At 42.5% G+C, this 14,167-nt stretch overlaps 1 protein-coding gene across 12 annotated transcripts in view; it reads right to left on the bottom strand.

Moving 5' to 3' along the window:
* Nucleotides 1-14,167, bottom strand: part of LOC140465920 (protein TANC2-like) — a 1,065,959-nt gene that overhangs the window by 842,321 nt on the left and 209,471 nt on the right. For 2 of the 12 annotated variants that reach the window (XM_072561866.1, XM_072561865.1), the window contains exon 4: nt 10,149-10,187. The exons of the other annotated variants lie outside the window; for them this stretch is intronic. The gene's annotated coding sequence lies outside the window, so the exon portion shown is untranslated. The remainder of the gene's footprint in view (nt 1-10,148; nt 10,188-14,167) is intronic. 12 annotated transcript variants of the gene reach the window in all.

The raw sequence follows: 14,167 nt of genomic DNA, 5'->3' as shown, positions 1-14,167 counted from the left end.
GGAAATCATGATCGGAGAAGAAAGAAATGGCTGGTCAACTAAATACATGTTCCGTGTTCACAGAGGGGGTCACAATTAACACACCATAAATGTAGGAGAACACAGGATTTACTGAGGAGGAGGAACTAAATAAATGCTTATTCGTACTGAAGTGGTACTGATGAAATTGATGAATTTGAAGGCCAATAGAGTCTCCTGGTCCTGATAATCTATATCCCAGATTACTAAATTGCCTAAGAAATTGTGCATACATTGGTGGTTATCTTCAGGATTCTATAGATTCTGGAACAATTCCTATAAATTGGATGGTAACAAATGTAACTCACCTTAAAAATAATCTTTATTTCAAATCGGAGGTGGAAAAGAAACAAGGAATAAGAGACATGGCAGCCTGACATTGGTAGTAGGGAGAATGGAAGAGTCTATTATAAAACATTTAATACCAGAGCACTTGGGAAATAGTGAAAGGATTGGACAGAGTCAGCATGGATTTACAAAAGGGTGCTTGACAGATGCTTGACAAGGCATGCTTAACAAATCTACTAAAATTATTTGAGATTGCAAATACCAGAGTTGATGAGGGGAGCCAACAGATGTGCATTACTTGGATTTTCAGAAGACTTTCAACAAAGTTCACTTAAAAGATGAGCGGGTAAAATTAAAGCGCACGGTATTGGGAGTAGTGTATTGAGATGTATAGAAGATCGTTTGGCAGACTGGAAACAAAGAGTAGGGATAAACAAATATTCTTTTCAATGTTCAACAGAATAGTGGGAAACTGAAAGAATCAGTGATTGGACCCCAACTATTCACATATATATAACGATTTAAATGAGGGAACTAAACGTAATATCTCCTATTTTGCATATGACACAAAGCAGACTGAGAGGGGGAGCTGTGCGCTGGATACTGTAGTATGACCTTGATAAGTGGGCAAACGTATGGCAGCTACCATATAATATGGTAAAGGTGATACATTTTACTAGCAAATATAGGTAGGCAGATTATCTTAATGGCGATAAATTGAAGGAGAAGTATGTGCAACGAGATGTGAGTTTTCTTATACACCAATTGCTGAAACTAAGTATGCAGGAGCAGCAGGTTATAGCTAAGGCAAAGATATGTCAGCCTTCATAGTATGACAATATGTACCTTTAAAAGGGATTTGTTTGTCCTGTTTCTCTTGAAGAAGGGGCTGTAAATGTGGTAGAGTGTGCACCACACACTCAACACTGATCTCCAGCATCTGCAGTCTTCACTTTCCCCGCTGTAAACCTGGTGCTGAGGTGTCTGCTCAATGGAAACCACAGTAAATAGCTTTGGATCTTTTCTTCTAATTAGATTTTTAAAAAGCACAAGTGGGTGGAATCAAGCTGGCAGACAAACAGTCTTAGTTTTGCTTTCAGTGTTTGAGGTTGGAGTTGAAGCTGCTAGATACAGCTGTCTGTGTTGCTGCAAAAAACTTGAGTTTTGTCTCTGCTGCTGAGTTCATTGTTTCAGTTTTTTCCTTTCTCCCAGACTGAAGATAGCACATGAGCAAATATGTTTTGCTGAAATTGCCTTTGCCAAGGGTATGTTTATGGCACATTGCTATATTGGAACAGTTGATGCGTAGTGGTTAAATAACATAATATTTTAGGTATTTCTATGAAATTGTCAACTTTTTTTGTTTATAGTTTAACTGTAGTGTAAGAACAAACTGTTTTGATTTAAGCCTAGTAGCTTAACCAATGAAAACACATCTAGAACACAGTGCCTTACACTTGCCTCGAAATAAGATATGAACATAGAACAGTACAGCACAGAAGAGGCCCTTCTGCCCACGATGTTGTGCTGACCTCATGTAAGGTAAACCTAATGTAGGAACCCTCAAATTTCTGTGACCATATGCATGTCCAGCAGTCTCTTAAATATCCCCAATGACCTTGCTTCCACAACTGCTGCTGGCAACTCATTCCATGCTCTCACAACTCTCTGCGTAAAGAACCCGCCTCTGACATCCCCTCTAATACTTTCGGCCAAACAGCTTAAAACTATGACCACTCGTGTTAACAATTTCTGCCCTGGGAAAAAGTTTCTGGCTATCAAGTCTATCTATGCCTCTCATTATCTTGTACACCTCAATTAGGTCCCCTCTCTTCCTTCTTTTTTCCAATGAAAAAAGTCAGAGCTCAATCAACGTCTCTTCGTAAGATAAGCCCTCTATTCCAGGCAGCATCCAGGTAAACCTCCTCTGAACCCTCTCCAAAGCATCCACATCTTTCCTATAATAGGGCGACCAGAACTGGACACAGTATTTCAAGTGCAGTCTAACCAAAGTTTTATAGAGCTGCAATAAGATCTCACAGCTCTTAAACTCAATCCCCCTGTTAATAAAAGCCAAAACACTATATGCTTTCTTAACAACCCTGTCCACTTGGATGGGATTTATGTACCTGCACACCAAGATCCCGCTGTTCCTCCACACTGCTAAGAATCCAGTCTTTAATCCTGTACTCAACTTTCAACTTCGACCTGCCAAAATGCATCACTTCGCATTTATCCAGGTTGAACTCCATCTGCCACCTCTCAGCCTATCTCTGCATCCTGTCAATGTCACGCTGCAGCCTACAACAGTCCTCTATACTGTCAACGACACCTCCAACCTTTGTGTCGTCTGCAAACTTGCTAACCCATCCTTCAATCTCCTCATCCAAGTCATTAATAAAAATTACAAAGAATAGAAGCCCAAGAACAGAGCCCTGTGGAACACCACTCACCACTGACTTCCAGGCGGAATACTTTCCTTCCGCTACCACTCGTCGTCTTCTGTCGACCAGCCAATTCTGTATTCAGACAGCTAAATTTCCCTGTATCCTCCTGACCTTCTGAATGAGCCTACCATGGGGAACCTTATCAAATACCTTGCCGAAGTCCATATACACCACATCCACCGCTCGACTCTCAACTTGTCTAGAAACATCCTCAAAGAACTCAATAAGATTTGTGAGGCAAGAACTGCCCCTCACAAAGCCGTGCTGACTGCCTTTAATCAAGCCATGCTCTTCCAGATGGTCATAACTCCTATCCCTCAATCCTTTCTAACACCTTGCAGACGACAGTCGTGAGATTGACAGGTCTGTAACTGATGGGGATTTCGCTATTTGACAAGGTCCCACATAGGAGATTTATCAAGAAGGCAATTGTACATGGGATACAGGGTAATTTGACAAAGTGGATGCAAAGTGGATTCTCTTCTCTATGTCTATCTCCTTGATATATTGAGGTGGTTTGGTCTGGTCCATAATAACAGCAAGAGAATTCGAGAATGGGATCAAGGATGTCTTGCTGTAGTTTTACAGGTTTTGGTAAGACCACACCTGATAATATTGTTTGCAGCTTTGGTCTCCTTATCTAACAAGAATAAGGAGTTATAGAAGGAGTGCAGTAAAGGTTTACCAGACTGAAAGGATGGCCTTTGACAAGGTCCCACATAGGAGATTCACCAAGAAGGCAAATGTACATGGGATACATGGTAATTTGACAAAGTGGAGGCAAAGTGGTTTCTCTTCAGAGGGTCAGTCTGGACACGTTAGGCCAAGGGCCTGTTTCCATACTTTAGGGATTCTATTCTATAAAACAATGATAGACTCAGTTCTAGGAGACAAGGATGATGGCAGAAGGCTGGTTAGTGACTGGAAGCCAGTGCCCCGTGGTATTCCACAGGGATATGTACTTTATATTAGATTAGATTACATTACAGTGTGGAAACAGGCCCTTCGGCCCAACAAGTCCACACCGACCCACCCATACCCCTACAATTACCCCTTACCTAACACTATGGGCAATTTAGCATGGCCCATTCACCTTACCTGCACATCTTTGGACTGTGGGAGGAAACCGGAGCACCCGGAGGAAACCCACGCACACACAGGGAGAACGTGCAAACTCCACACAGTCGCCCGAGGCAGGAATTGAACCTGGTTCTCTGGCACTGTGAGGCAACAGTGCTAACCACTGTGCCACCGTGCTGCCCACTGGGTCCTCTATTATTCATCATTTAAATACATAGTTGACTATGTCAGGAGTTGGATTAATAAGCTTACAATGATTGGTTAGATGGTTAATAGGGAGGTTGAGTGTCTTGGGCTACATGAGGATATAAATGGGATGGTCAAATGGGTAGGTAAGCGGCAGATTGAAACACCACGGAAAGATTAATTTGACAAGAAATTACTCAATGAACAGAATGATACTAGGAAATTCTTTGGAACAAAGGGCCATTGGAGTGTTTGTCCTTCGATTTCTAAAGGCAGAAGGGCATGTTAGGACGCTGTTCAAAAGACATATGGGACACTTGCTTTTAACAATCAAGGCATACATTACAAAATCAGTAAAATGATGTTGGAGTTGTTTCAAGCTCTGAACGCTACATTACAGAACAAATGAGAGTTCACTGGATGGGGTGCAGAGGAGATTCACCAGGAGGGGCAGGAGGTTTAGAGGGAGAGGAGAAGAAACTTTTCTTTTACCCAAAGGATGGTGACAGTCCGGAATGTGCTGCCTGGGAGGATGGTAGAGGCAAATTGTCTCACAAGTGTTGGTAGATGGGATTCGGTTGAGGGTCAGGTGTTTTTCAGATATCACTGCAGATTTGGTAAGCCAAATCCTGCACTGCATGATTCTATGACAACACTGACATTTGAGGAGAGGTTGAAATGTTAGAATTAAGTTTGCTGGTGCTCAGAAGAAATGGGGTGGGGAGAGAGAGAGATGTTTGGAGAAGAGATCTCAGAAACCTGTAAAGTTTCCCCAGCATGAGGCAGGGTAGATGTGGGAACAATGTTCCCGCTGATGGAGAGAGCACAAAACTAGTCGTAAGAGACTGAGATGAGAGAAACTTCTTCACCAAGAGCTCAGAATTCACTACCACAGAAAGCAGGCAAAGCCAAAACATAGAACATAGAAAAATACAGTGCAGTACAGGCCCTTCGGCACTCGATGTTGCGCCGACCGAAGCCTACCTAACCTGCACTAGCCCAATAACCTCCATATGCTTATCCAATGCCCGCTTAAATGACCATAAAGAGGGAGAGTCCACCACTGATACTGGCAGGGCATTCCATGAACTCACAACCCACTGAGTAAAAAATCTACCCCTAACATCTGTCCTATACCTACTACCTCTTAATTTAAAGCGGTGTCCCCTAGTAACAGCTGACTTCATTAGCGGAAAAAGGTTCTCACTGTCAACCCTATCTAAACCCCTAATCATCTTGTACACCTCTATCAAATCTCCCCTAAACCTTCTTTTCTCCAATGAGAAAAGCCCCAAGTGCCTCAGCCTTTCCTCATACAATCTTCCTACCATGCCAGGCAACATCCTGGTAAACCTCCTCTGCGCTCGTTCCAATGCCTCCACATCCTTGCTATAGTATGGCGACCAAAACTGCACACAATACTCCAGATGAGGCCGCACCAGAATCTTATACAACTGCAACATGACCTCAGGACTCCGGAACTCAATTCCTCTCCCAATAAAGCCTAGTACATCATATGCCTTCTTCACAGCACTATTTACCTGGGTGGCAACTTTCAAAGATCTGTGTACATGGACACCAAGATCCCTCTGCTCATCCACACTACCAAGTAGTCTACCATTAGCCCAGTAATCCATCTTCTTGCTACTCCTACCAAAGTGAATGACTTCACACTTAGCTACATTGAATTCCATTTGCTACCTTACTGCCCAGCTCTGCAACTTATCTATATCCCGCTGTAACCTGCCACATCCTTCTTCACTGTCCACAACTCCACCGACTTTCGTGTCATCTGCAAACTTGCTCACCCAGCCTTCAAGCCCCTCCTCCAGGTCATTTATAAAAATGACAAACAGCCATGGTCCCAAAACAGATCCTTGTGGAACACCGCTCGTAACTGTGCTCCAAGATGAACCTATACCATCAACTACTACCCTCTGTCTCCTTCCAGCCAGCCAATTCCTAATCCAAACCTCTAATGCACCCTCAATGCCATACCTCCGTAGTTTTTGTATTAGCCTGCCATGGGGTACCTTATCGAACGCCTTGCTAAAATCCATATACACCACATCTACTGCTTTACCCTCGTCCACTTCCTTGGTCACCTTCTCAAAGAATTCAATAAAGTTTGTGAGGCATGACCTGCCCTTCACAAAACCATGCTGACTATCCTTGATCACATTATTCCTATCCAGATGTTCATAAATCCTATCCCTTACAATTCTCTAAGACTTTGCCCACAACAGAAGTGAGACTCACTGGCCTATAGTTACTCGGGCTATCCCTGCTCCCCTTCTTGAACAAGGGGACCACATTCGCTATCCTCCAGTCTTCTGGCACTATTCGTGTAGACAACGACGACATAAAAATCAAGGCCAATGGCTCCGCTATCTCCTCCCTAGCTTCCCAGAGGATCCTAGGATAAATGCCATCAGGCCCAGGGGACTTACCTATTTTCATCCTTTCCAGAATTTCCAACACCGCTTCCCTACATACCTCAAAGCCGTCCATTCTAATTAATTGTGACTCAGTATTCACATCGGCAACAATGTCCTGTTCCTGAGTGAATACTGACGAAAAGTATTGATTTAGTGTCTCACCGATCCCCTCCGCCTCCACACACAACTTCCCACTACTATCCTTGACTGGACCGATACCTACCCTACCCTAGTCATCCTTTTATTCCTGACATACCTATAGAAAGCCTTTGGGTTTTCCCTAATCCTACCAACTAAGGACTTTTCATGTCCCCTCCTTGCTGCACTTAGCTATCTCTTTCGATCCTTCCTGGCTACCTTATAACTCTCAATCGCCCCAACTGAACCTTCACGCCTCATCTTTATATAGGCCGCCCTCTTCCCTTTCACAAGGGATTCCAATTCCTTGTTAAACCACGGCTCCCTCACACGACCCTTTCCTCACTGCCTGACTGGTACATACTTATCAAGGACACCCATTAGCTGCTCCTTGAACAATCTCCACATATCATTTGTGTTCTTCCCTTGAAGCCTATTTTTCCAATCCACGCATCCTAAGTCATGCCTCACCGCATCATAATTTCCCTGCCCCCAGCTATAACTGTTGCCCTGCAGTGCACACTTATCCCTCTCCATCACTAGAGTAAAAGTCACCGAGTTGTGGTCACTGCCCCCGAAGTGCTCACCTACCTCCAAGTCTAACACCTGGCCTGGTTCATTACCTAGAACCAAATCCAGTATAGCCTCACCTCTTGTTGGCCTGTCTACATATTAGAACATAGAACATAGAACAATACAGCACAGAACAGGCCCTTCGGCCCACGATGTTGTGCCGAACTTCTATCCTAGATTAAGCACCCATCCATGTACCTATCCAAATGCCACTTAAAGGTCGCCAATGAATCTGACTGTACCACTCCCTCGGGCAGCGCATTCCATGCCCCCACCACTCTCTGGGTAAAGAACCCACCCCTGACATCTCCCCTATACCTTCCACACTTCACCTTAAATTTATGTCCCCTTGTAACACTCTGTTGTACCCGGGGAAAAAGTTTCTGACTGTCTACTCTATCTATTCCTCTGATCATCTTATAAACCTCTATCAAGTCACCCCTCATCCTTCGCCGTTCCAACGAGAAAAGGCCGAGAACTCTCAACCTATCCTCGTACGACCTACTCTCCATTCCAGGCAACATCCTGGTAAATCTTCTCTGCACCCTCTCCAAAGCTTCCACATCTTTCCTAAAGTGAGGCGACCAGAACTGCACACAGTACTCCAAATGTGGCCTAACCAAAGTCCTGTACAGCTGCAACATCACCTCACGACTCTTGAATTCAATCCCTCTGCTAATGAACGATAATACTCCATAGGCCTTCTTACAAACTCTATCCACCTGAGTGGCAACCTTCAAAGATCTATGTACATAGACCCCAAGATCCCTCTGTTCCTCCACCTGACCAAGAACCCTACCATTAACCCTGTATTCCGCATTCTTATTTGTTCTTCCAAAATGGACAACCTCACACTTGGCAGGGTTGAACTCCATCTGCCACTCCTCAGCCCAGCTCTGCATCATATCTAAGTCCCTCTGCAGCCGACAACCGCCCTCCTCACTGTCCACAACTCCACCTATCTTTGTATCATCTGCAAATTTACTGACCCACCCTTCGACTCCCTCCTCTAAGTCATTAATAAAAATTACAAACAGCAGAGGACCCAGAACTGATCCCTGCGGAACTCCACTTGTAACTGGACTCCATGCTGAATATTTACCATCTACCACCACTCTCTGACTTCGACCGGTTAGTCAGTTTTCTATCCAATTGGCCAAATTTCCCTCTATCCCATGCCTCCTGACTTTCCGCATAAGCCTACCATGGGGAACCTTATCAAATGCCTTACTAAAATCCATGTACACTACATCCACTGCTCTACCCTCATCCACATGCTTGGTCACCTCCTCGAAGAATTCAATAAGACTTGTAAGGCAAGACCTACCCTTCACAAATCCGTGCTGGCTGTCCCTAATCAAGCAGTGTCTTTCCAGATACTCGTAAATCCTATCCCTCAGTACCCTTTCCATTACTTTGCCTACCACAGAAGTTAGACTAACTGGCCTGTAATTCCCGGGGTTATCCCTATTCCCTTTTTTGAACAGGGGCACAACATTCGCTACTCTCCAGTCCCCTGGTACCACCCCAGTTGCCAGTGAAGACGAGAAGATCATTGCCAACGGTACTGCAATTTCCTCTCTTGCTTCCCACATAATCCTAGGATATATCCCGTCAGGCCCGGGGGACTTGTCTATCCTCAAGTTGTTCAAAATGTCCAACACATCTTCCTTCCTAACAGGTATCTCTTCTAGCTTATCAGTCCGTTTCACACTCTCCTCTTCAACAATACGGTCCCTCTCGTTCGTAAATACTGAAGAGAAGTGTCAGGAAACCCTCCTGCACACATTGGACAAACACCGACCCATCTAACGAACTCGAGCTATAACTTTGCATAATTTTAAGGAGCTGGAGTTGAAGGGACCGAAGGATAGCAGGAAAAGCAGGAACAGGCTATTTAGTTGGACAATCAACCTGAATGGTGAAACAGGTTCAAAGCCCTATTCCTGTTCCTATTTTCTAGGTTTCTTAATTCAAAAGTCAGAATTAAAAATACTTAAGATGTGCATCACGTATTCAAGATAGAGAAGCAACAGTTCTCGCAGATACACCTGATTTGTAATTGTTTGACAGATATTAGGAAATCATCATTTGGAAATTGACAAGGAAATGGAAGAAACAGAAATTTGCAGATGGATGCGGTACTAGTTTTACAGAACAAACAGAAGGACAGAGAAACATTAAAGAAGAAAGTCCAGAGCCTAGAAGCTATGCAAAGAAATTAATATGCTTTCATTTTAAGAAGATTGGCTGTACTAAAGCCACCTAATTTAAACTGCTGGGAGGCCAACATGCCAACTAACAGGAAAATCTAAGGAGCCTTCAGATAAATAGGCATCAGAAAGGAAGGAGGTACTAAAACGGTAGGAGTGGTAGAAAGAAAACCTGTTTCTTTCGAATGTACTAAGAAGGAGAGACAGTTCAGGATAGTTATGAAAATTCTTTTTTGAAAATAAACAAGGAAAATCAGACTACTTGAGGTTCTGAGTAATTTGTTTCCTTACCTTTCACAACAAGGAGATAAACCAATAAGGATATTGAGAGATGCTGGATTAAATCAGTCACTGGTGGTGACTTAATGATGCTATTTCTCTAACAGAGTTGATGAAGGGAAACACATTAATTGGAGATACTCATGGAGGTCACAAACATGGAGGTCATTAAACAGAATTGGATTAAAGAAAGACTTAGTAAATAAAGGTGTAGTTAAACAAATTCTTATAAAAGGAAACGGTCTTGACTTTAGGAAATGACCCGGACAAAGTGAGGACTGCAGATGCTGGAGATCAGAGTTGAGTGCGTGGTGCTGGAAAAGCACAGCAAGTCAGGCAGCAGAGGAGCAGGAGAAATCGATGTTTCGGGCAAAAGCCCTTCATCGGGAATGAGGAAGTAACCAGGCAGTTTTAACATACTGGGTTTGCCAAAGGTTGTAGAACAATGTGTGGAGGTAAAAGTAAACAGATATGCAAAAATAACTTACCAGATTGTTGCCTGACTGTGCTGCAACTATGTCTCATGCCTATAAAATTAATCAGGAAGATAAGGAGTCCATGAGAAAGGGAAAAGATTTGGAAATTCAGTTATAGGTTACAATTTTTGACAAAGTGTTTAGAAAGGATGAAGGATGTAGAAAATTATGCCGTTAGATATTATCAGACATGCCATATTTCTCAGATAGTGGGAAAATCGCAACCCTCAATTAAACCAGAACCTTCAACTCCAAGGATTTGCAGATCTCTTTAGAAGAGTTTTAATAGATTGAGTAGAATGCCTAACTAAAACCAGGAATGGGAACCTATAGAAATACAATCAGATCAAGACTCAAATATTCACTCGCAGATATTTAAAGAAATGAGGTCTAGTTTGGGAATGGAACATTTTCTGCATAATACTCAATTTCAAGGTGCACGAGAAAGATGTCATCAAACTTAAAAAACTGTGATTAGTACTTATTGGGATAATGATTGTTATAAGGAAGTTCTTTTGTAACAACATGTCATTAGTGACATTCCTGATGAGTCCAAAGGACTTGGCCTTTGGAACTAACATATGAGCGTGAGGAAAGAAGACCACTTCAATTCAAGTTAATAAACTAATGCTCAGAAATGACACTTCCACTCTGTCATGCATTCCCCACAAAAACATCTTGAACAGTCAAATCCAGTTTTCCTGGCCTATTCCTAAAAATTGATTTATAATGCTTAATGTAAGCCTTTGTAAATCACCTTTTCCTAAAAGAGGAGACATGATGCTATTTAATCTTTTAAGTAACTCCACGTTTTCCAATCTGTTGGAAAGTTAACTTTGAATTTTCCATCTCAGATTCATTCTTCTTTGCTCTCATGTTTCAATTTTAGTCCTTGCTTCTCTCCTATAAGTACACTTTTCTCCTGACTATCATAAGTTTTCAACATATTAACATGACAAGCTCACTGATGCTCCCAAGAGAAACTGATTTATATTTGTGGGTTGGCAAAGAAACATTTGAAAGAAGCTCAACAAATACTGAAAACTAGACCAGACAAAAAAGCTAACTTCAAATTTTTGTCACAGGTGACAAAGTGTTAGTGATGTTGCCACCGCTAGAGAACCAATAGAAACAAGGTTCACTGGACGTTATCAAATGAGTGCACAGGTTACATCATTCCTTTCCAGCAGGGAAGAAACAGCAACTTCTTTATGGTACTCATCTGCCGAGCTGGCAAAAAGCCACAGAGTGCATGAACATCGAATATTGCAGCCAACCTGATCCGATTAAAGACAGATCATGAGCCTAACTATGATGGAGCCTATGGTGTGATGATGCTATGTTTTTAAAAGGTGTACTTTGTTCTGTATATTTTTGGAGACAAGTTTTGAGCCAGAGGTATAGATGTATCTCCAAAACTGATAATGTAGATAGATTGTAAGGCCCTGGGTTTTTTTTCCAAATTAAAAAAATAGGAGCAGCATGAATGGGTGGAGTCAGACTCCCACAGAACCAGGGTTTTGCTTTAGTTTTCAGTTGTTGTTGTTGAGGTTTTGAAGTTGGTTGTGAAAGCTGCCATACACTTTTCTCCAAGTTCTTTTCTCCTGGACTAGAAAAATACCACAAATGAGACAATCTATTTTACTGAATTTGCCTTTGCTACAGGTGCATTTATGGTGTGTTACTACATGTTCAACAGTTGCTGTTTAACTTGATTGAGCTTTTCTTGAGGAAATAACCATAATGATTGAGGGCAGAGCATTATCATTTGTTTACTTGGATATTCATAAGATGTCTAATAAGATTCCACATGGAAGACCAGTTAGTATCGACAGAGCACATTAAATTCAGGAGGAGCTTGCCAATTGGAAACAAAATTGGCTTTTTAAGGTAGGAGACAGAAGGTGGTGGTAGAGGGCTTGCTTTTCAGATTGGAGACCTGTGACCAGTGATGTTCCACAGGGATCGGTACTGGGTCAACTTTTGTCATTTATATGAACTATTTAGAGAACATAGTTAACCATTTTTCAGATGGCACCAAAATTAGTGGTACAATGACAGTGAAGGTTATCTAAGATCGCAAAGAGATCTTAAACAATTGGCTGAGGAGTGGCAGATGAAGTTTAATTTTGAACTGCCACAGGGAGTGGTGGATGCAGGTACTCAAGCCTGCATTCTGTTAATTTTTCTAATACAGTTAAAGTTATGGCAATTCTTTCTTTTGTTTACATTTAGAGTCAGAGATGTACAGCACAGCAACAGACCTTTTGGACCAACTTGGCCATGCCAACCAAGATCACCAATCTAGTCCCATTTGTCAGTACTTGGTCCATATCCCTCTAAAACCTTATTCCTTTACTTATTCAAATGCCTTTTAAATTATGCAATTGTAGCAGCCTCCACCACGTCATTCCATTCACACACCACTCTCTATGTGGAAAAGTTACCTCTTGGGTCCCTTTTCCATCTTTCCCCTCTCGCTCTAAACCTATGCTCTCTAGTTCTGGACTCCCCATTTCAGGGAAAAGACTGTCTATTTATCCTATCCATGTCCCTCATGACTTTATAAACCTCTATGAGGTCACCCCTCAGTCTTCAACCCTCCAGGGCAAACAGCCCCTAGCTTATTCACCCTCTTGCCATAGCTCAGATCCTCCAACCCTGGCAACATTCTTGTAAATCTTTTCTGAACCCTTTCGAGTTTCACAACATCCTTCTGACAGGAAGGAGACCAGAATTGCATGCAATATTCCAAAAGTGGTCTAACCAATGTCTTGTATGCTGCAACTTGACCTCCAACTCCTATACTCAACTGCCCTGACCAATAAAGGAAAGCATACCAAACACCTTCTTCACTATCTTATCTACTTGCGACTTCACTTTCAAGGAGCTATAACTTGCACTCCAAGCTCTTTTTCTTCAGCAACACTCCCTAGGACCTTACCATTAAGTGCATAGGTCCTACTAAGATTTGCTTTCCCAAAATGCAGCACCTCACATTTATCTAAATTAACCTCCATCTGCCATTCCTCAGCCCATTAGCCCATCTGGTCAAGATCCTGTTGTAATCTGAGGTAACCACCTTCTGTATCCACAACACCTCCAATTTTGATGTAATCTGCAAATTTACTAACTATATCTCCTATGTTCATAATCAAATCATTCATACAACTGACAAAAAGTAGCAGACCCAGCAAAGATCCTTGTGGCACTCCACTGGTCACAGGCCTCCAGTCTGAAAAACAACCCTCCACCGCCACCCTCTGTCTTCTACCTTTGAGCCAGTTCTGTATTCAAATGGCTAGTCTCCCTGTACTCTATGCTAACCAGTCTCCTTTGGGGAACCTTGTCAAAGGCCTTACTAAAGTCCACATAGAACACATCTATTGCTCTGCCCTCATCAATCCTCTTTATTACTTCTTCAAAAAACTCAATCAAGTTTGAGAGACATGATTTCCCACACATTAAGCCATATTGACTATCCCTAATCTGTCCTTGCCTTTCTAAACACATGTAAATCCTGTCTCTCATGGTTCCCTCCAACAACTTGCCAACCACCGAGGTCAGGCTCACCAGTCTATAGTTATGTGGTTTGTCCTTACCACCTTTCTTAAACAGTGGCACCACATTAGCCAACATCCAGTCTTCCAGCACCTCACCCATGACTGTCACTGCTACAAATATCTCAGCAAGAGGCCCAGCAATCACTTCCCTTGCTTCCCACAGAGATTTAGGGTACACCTGATCAGATCCTGGGGATTTATCCACCTTTAGCCACTTCAAGACATCCAGCACTTCCTCCTCTCTAATATGGACATTTTTCAAGATGTCACCATCTATTTTCCCACATCCTATATCTCCCATGTCTTTCTCCACAGTAAATACCAATGCAAAATACTCGTTTAGTTTCTCTCCCAATCTCCTCTGGCTCCACACAAAGGCCGCCTTGCTGATCTTTGAGGGGCCTTATTCTCTCCCTAGTTACCCTTTTATCCTTAATATATTTGTAAAAACCCGTTGGATTCTCCTTA

Source organism: Chiloscyllium punctatum, chromosome 42, assembly GCF_047496795.1.
Source record: "Chiloscyllium punctatum isolate Juve2018m chromosome 42, sChiPun1.3, whole genome shotgun sequence".
Taxonomy (NCBI): domain Eukaryota; kingdom Metazoa; phylum Chordata; class Chondrichthyes; order Orectolobiformes; family Hemiscylliidae; genus Chiloscyllium; species Chiloscyllium punctatum.
Note: the sequence above shows the minus strand (reverse complement) of the source record. Positions and strands in the feature narration are given on the sequence as shown.